Raw genomic sequence first — 6,000 nt, 5'->3', positions numbered from 1 at the left:
GTCACTGCCTCTTTGCCTACATCACTCATTTTTCTATAAACCCTGGGCTTCACGGAGCTCAGAACTAATACAGGGGCTGAGAGGAAAAAAAAAAAAAAGGAAGGAAGGAAAGGAGGGAAGGAGAGAGGGAGGGAGGAAGAAGGGAAAGAAGGAGAAAAGGGAAGGGGGGAGGAGGGAGGGAGAGAGGGACAGAAGAGAAGGAGGAAGGAAAGGAAGGATAGGAGGGAGGAAGGGGGAGAGGGAGGGAGAGAAGGAGGGCACGGTGATATACTGGATACACTAGATTTTAGTTTATGTCCTGCTTCCTTTTTGATAAAGGGTCTTTAAAACTAACTTTTTTGTGGCCATCTTGAACTCCACACTGGGTGTGGGGAGTGAGGTGCCTTTCCTACAGAGTGACAGCTGATGGCTGCCCTTTCAATAAATCATAGCAGGGGGCTGGGCCTGTCATCTGCCAAGCCCTCTGCTTCCAACAGGACAATGGCCACACGTTTGACCCCAGATGGTGGCTGTTTCCATGCCCAAAGTCCTTCTCACTGGGTGACTTGTTTTTGTATCTCATCAACCTTGCAACCAAGACAGTTTTCTTGGATGAACACCAAGATGTTGGCAGTGGCTGTCTCTGGGTTGAGGGATTATGAGTAACATTCTCTCTTGTTTATTTGGATGTTCTTATTTCTGTTTAAACAAACTGATGATGAATCACTTTCAAAATAAAGAAAAATCAGATTAGTCATTTCATGAAAGGGACTCCTTTCTCATGCCACTGTAAGTTCACTTTCTCTTGCTTGGTCTTCTCCATGACAGTAAAGTGATAGTCCCCTCCACCTCAGAGAGAACCACAAGACATGGACTCAGGTCTGTTGTATAGATGAGCTTCAGAGAGGCTGAGGGACAGGCCCAATATCACAAAGCTATAAATGGCAGAGAAGCTAAGTCACACTCTGTCTGTCTGACTTCAAAACTCATGTCATCTTTCTACTACTCTGCCTGGCATTAAACACTGGAAGGAGTATTTATTCAGCTAGACTGGCTTAGCCTTCACCCAGCCTCAGACCAGGGCTTGTCTCTTCAATCTACCACCTTACCACGTCACTGAAAAATTCACATGGTCCAGGAAGTTAGAAAAATGACTTTTACTACTACTACTGTTACTACTACTAGTAGTAATAATATTGACGGCTCCACTTTGGAAGAGCTTACCATATATCTAGCACTGTATTAAGCTCATTCGCTACTCAAAAAAAAAAAATGCTGTGAATTAGGTAATAATTAGGTAATAATTTTATCCCATTTTATGGGTGGGAAAATTAAGGCTCAGAAAGATGAAATACCTTGTCCAAAGTGACACAACAGAGCCCAGCCCCAGCTCTGGTCTTCCTCCAGCCCAAATATCATGTTGTACTAGTGCTAGTCAGTGTTCAAAGGATGTGATTCTGCAGACAAAGAAACCAGGAAGATGGGAAGGTGGAAGGCTCTAGGATATGCTTCTAGATTTTTCCTTTCACTAAAAAGGAGAAGGAGAAAGGCGAGAAGAAGCACTGGAGTTTTTAGCACTGAGCTTCAGCTCTGTCCCCTTGCCCACAGCAGATCCCTTGCAGACTCAGCTTGAGTTTCACCCACGCAAAAGTGTGCCATCTCAATTTGGGTTGGGGTGGAGGATGGGCCACCTTCTCTCTCCACAATGCAAATGAAAAAGGACATTTTGCATTGAAAATAAAAGTCCTGAGGCACCAGCCTTTGTACCAACCCCCCGCCCCACACTTCTGTATTGCATTTTCTTTGTTTTTATTTCTTTTAAGGCTACAGAAGGATAAAAAAATTTTTGCAAAGTGGTTGCCAGCTTTTAGTATCCACCTGCTAAATTGCTGCCCACCCCCTAGGTACCCCGTCTGGCTCCATGGCAGGTGTAGCTTGCAGCTGTAACCCATTTCACCCAGCATGGGACAGATGGAGGGGATACAGCCATCACAGCGGGATAGATTTTTTTAAAAATACATGATCGGGCCTTCATCAAGGCCTGGTAGGGAAATGTGGCATTGATGCAGAGTATGCCAAGTTAGCAGGTGTCTGCTTTGCTGTATTGCATGAGCAATAGTGGGATTCCTTTTGGGGAGGGTGGGGGGGTGGTTGGCATCCCCTGCGGCACAGGCAGGTCATTTTGCATCTGAGTTGTTTTGAAGTAACTACAGTAGATTTTACTTGGGGAAGCACTGAGGGGAAATGGCACTGGAGTTTTAATGACCTGAGTAGAATCCGGGCTTCACCACTTACGAGTTGTGCGACGACAGCATGATGCATTCTGAGATCCACCGTTCCTCATCTTTAAAATGTGACTGTGTCAGACTCTGCTAGAGCTCACCAAACATCCACATGCTCCCCTACATTTCCCGGCTTTCCCCCCATAGTTGTGTGACCCTAATCCTTATTTGTAGAGTGTAAGGGAAGGGACATGTCACTTCCCAGCCCGAGGCAATTAAGTGGGAAATCTTGGGGGCCCATGGCATGTTTAAAAGATAACGGAGAGCTACCTCGTCCACATTAGGCATTACGTGGTTTTGCCTATTACGGCAGCTGCAATATGAAGTAATCCGTGGAGGGAATTATAGATAAGGCAGATACACCATCTAGCACATAGTAGATGCTCCATCAAAATGGCAGGTTTTCCATGAGCTGGGTACGGCTATAGAAGCCCCTACAGGGAGAGGTCCTCAAGCAGACCAGGCAGCGCTGGGTGATTTCTCTCTCCTGTGACATCGCATTCATGTAAAATCTCTGGCAAACTAGATTTGAGCATCTAAAGGTACAAGAAAGAAGGTGAAGGTCACAGTTTGACTCTTTTCATTTAACCTCTTGCCTCATGGAAAGCTTTTTCTGGAGTTAGTACTTCTGGAGAGAGTGACTGGGGCAGTATCTGATCTTCAAGGTGCCATGCCCTTCTCTTGTCATCTTTCCAGCAGTAATCAATGGTGGGGAGAGCAAGGACTGAGGGGTCACACAGACCTGGGTGTGATATCTAGACCTCCTACTTTGCTTTCTTTGTGCTTGGGAAAGTTATCAAATCTCTCTAAACATAGCTATAAAATCGTGGTTTTAATACCTGCTAGTAAACCAATAGGATGTATGATAGAGAGAGAGAGGGAGAGAGATGTAGCTCTAGATGGATCTAGATGTAGATCTAGATATATATTGGTGTGTATACCGACTAGTCCTGACTTAGAATGGTTTGTCTTAGGATTTTTGCAGAAGCGATATGCATTCAGTAGCAACTGTACTTTGAACCTGTTTATGTTACCTTCATGGTGGAGGGACTTTACAGATGTGATTAAGTTAAGGATCTTAAAATGGAGAGATTATCCTGGATTATCTGGGTGGGCTCAATATAATCACAAAAATCCTCATAAGAAAGAGGCAGGAAGGCCAAAGTCAGAAAAGGGGATGTGACAGCAGAAGCAGAAGGATGTGTTTTGAAGGAGGAGGAAGGGCCTGAGGGCCAAGGAATGTAGGCAGCTTCCAGAATCTGGAAGAGCAAGGAGATGGGGTTTCTCTGGAGCCTCCAGAAGGAACACAGCCTGCTGACATCTTGATTGTAGACTCTTACAACTCATTTTTGGGGGCATCAGACCTTCAGAACTGTAAGATAGTAAATTCATTTTGTTTTAAAATCGTCAAGTCTGTGGCAACTTGTTACAGTGGTGATAAGAATCTTATATAATTGGAGAGGAAAGGTCCTGGACAAAATAAAATATGACATAATTATAAACTATTATTTTTATTTCTTTTTTTAAAAAGATTTTATTTTTTATTATCCATTTGAGAGAGAGAGAGAGAGAGAAAGAACACAAGCAGGGTGGTGGTGGGGAGGGGCAGAGGGAGAAGGGCAAGCAGACTCCCTGCTGAGCAAGGAGCAGGATGCAGGGCTAGATCCCAGGATCCCAAGATCATGACCTGAGCCGAAGGCAGACGCTTAACTGACTGAGCCACCCAGGCGCCCTAATTATTTTTATTTCCTCATCTAACTTTGAAATCATGTAAATACAGTGACCCTGTATAAACGTGTACACAACACAGGAACATAGGAAACAAGCAATTCTCAAGGCGTGCTCTCCCAATAGAGCATCAAAATGAAAGGCTCTCTATGCAATTAGCTCCCCATTAAATCCCTCTTCAAAGCATCCCATGAATGTGGTTTGAGACCACTTTCTGATCAGTTTCCCTACTTGTTAAAAGGACAAATGTATGGGACACATCCCAGATCTACTAAATCATTGTGCAAATCTATCCCAAGCTGAAGACAGTGGCAGGCTGACTAATGGTCCCTGAAGACATCTAGGTCCTAATCGCTGAAACCTGTGAATATTACCTTCTAGAGCAAGCAAGAGGGATTTGCAGCCAGGATTATGTTAAGGCTTTTGGGATGGGAAGATTACCCTGGACGATCAGAGTGGAACTGAAATGTAAATACACGTGTCCTTTATTTTTTTAAAATACTTTTGACTTTATTAAAGAAACTATAAAATATTGAATTATACATTTTTAATCACTATTATTTTAAGAATCAATCAAGTCTCTTCATATTGCCAGCATGTTTCCAATACTTCCACATATCCTGAATAATATATCTCTAAAAAATCTTGATATCTCCTGTAAGTAGGCTGTTATCGCTTTTCAACGTAGACATCAATGATACAATTTCTTGGGTTTTCCCTATTTTTTTCATTTCTTTTTTCAGTTTATTTGCCTTATATCTCTTGGCCATTGCCACAGGATCCTCCAGGATACTCTACTGTGCTCTCTCCAGGATACTAATTAACTCGCCAGTAATCCTCCAGTATTTCTAGGGGTAAGGGTAATTGACCTTCCAGTCCTCCCCACTCTTGCCATGTGCCCTATTCTATGCACATAGTCTTTGATGTTCCGGGGGAAATCATAATTATAGATGAATACATATGTCCTTTGAGAGAGAGGTGGAGAGAGATTTCACTGCAGAAGACGAGAAGGTGATGTGATGCTGGAAGCAAGTTGTGCGCTTTGAAGCTGGAGGAAGGGGCCACCTTGCCAGCAGAAGCTGAAACTGGCAAGGAAACAGATTCTTCCCTGAAGCCCCCAGAAGGAAAACAGTGTTGCCAACACCTTGATTATAGACTCCAGAGATATAAAACAATAAATTTGTGTCATTTTAAGCCACCAGTTTGTGATAGTTTGTTACAACCGCTATAGCAAACTAATACAGTGTCCAATTAATGACTTGCCACCATGATTGCTCTTATGAGAGATAGATAGATAGATGATAGATAGATAGATAGATAGATAGATAGATAGATGACAGATACATAGATATAATTTGCTGATGAACTCATTTATTCACTAGTACAGTACTTTTTTCAAATGAAATTCACTAAATACAAATAATATAAAGAGTGATATTTTGATATTACCATTTTAAGCAAAGACAATTTTCTCCACACAGGTGTCTAGCTGGGGACTATCATACAGGACAACATTGAACTGCAGGCTACGTTTCCTTCAAGAACATATTCCAAGCGAGAGCAACGATAGGGAGCGTCTTCTATAACCCTTCAGCTGGCTGGGTGACTGCACCATTTTTATGCATTTCAAGGCACTCTGGTGTTTTTCTCTTTTTTTTGGCCCTTAAAGATTTTTTTTCTCTTTTATCTTTATTTTAATTGCACTTAAGTGAAAGGTAATCATGAGCCCCAAGAAGGGTGAAAACTTTGTAAAGAAAATGGTTCAAAAGAAGAATGTGCTGTCCCAAAGAAAGGCTCTCTCTTGCCCATTTTCCATCTGCTGACACCAACCCCCATCCAGCTGCTCTTCGGGGAGGATGGTGAATTTTTTTCCACATTGTATTTTATGTGCAAACTGTGATTTATTTACTTTCAAGTTGGTATTGATTATAGAAACTTGTTTACATTACTCAAAGCAGTTCAGTAAGGGAGAGGTGTTTGCAGGCAGGCCCAAGAATCTGCATTGTTACAA

Source organism: Mirounga angustirostris, unplaced genomic scaffold (genome assembly GCF_029215605.1).
Source record: "Mirounga angustirostris isolate CCGP_5_RB_7025 unplaced genomic scaffold, mMirAng1.0.hap1 SCAF_4, whole genome shotgun sequence".
NCBI classification, from domain to species: domain Eukaryota; kingdom Metazoa; phylum Chordata; class Mammalia; order Carnivora; family Phocidae; genus Mirounga; species Mirounga angustirostris.
This window is presented reverse-complemented; position numbering follows the sequence as displayed.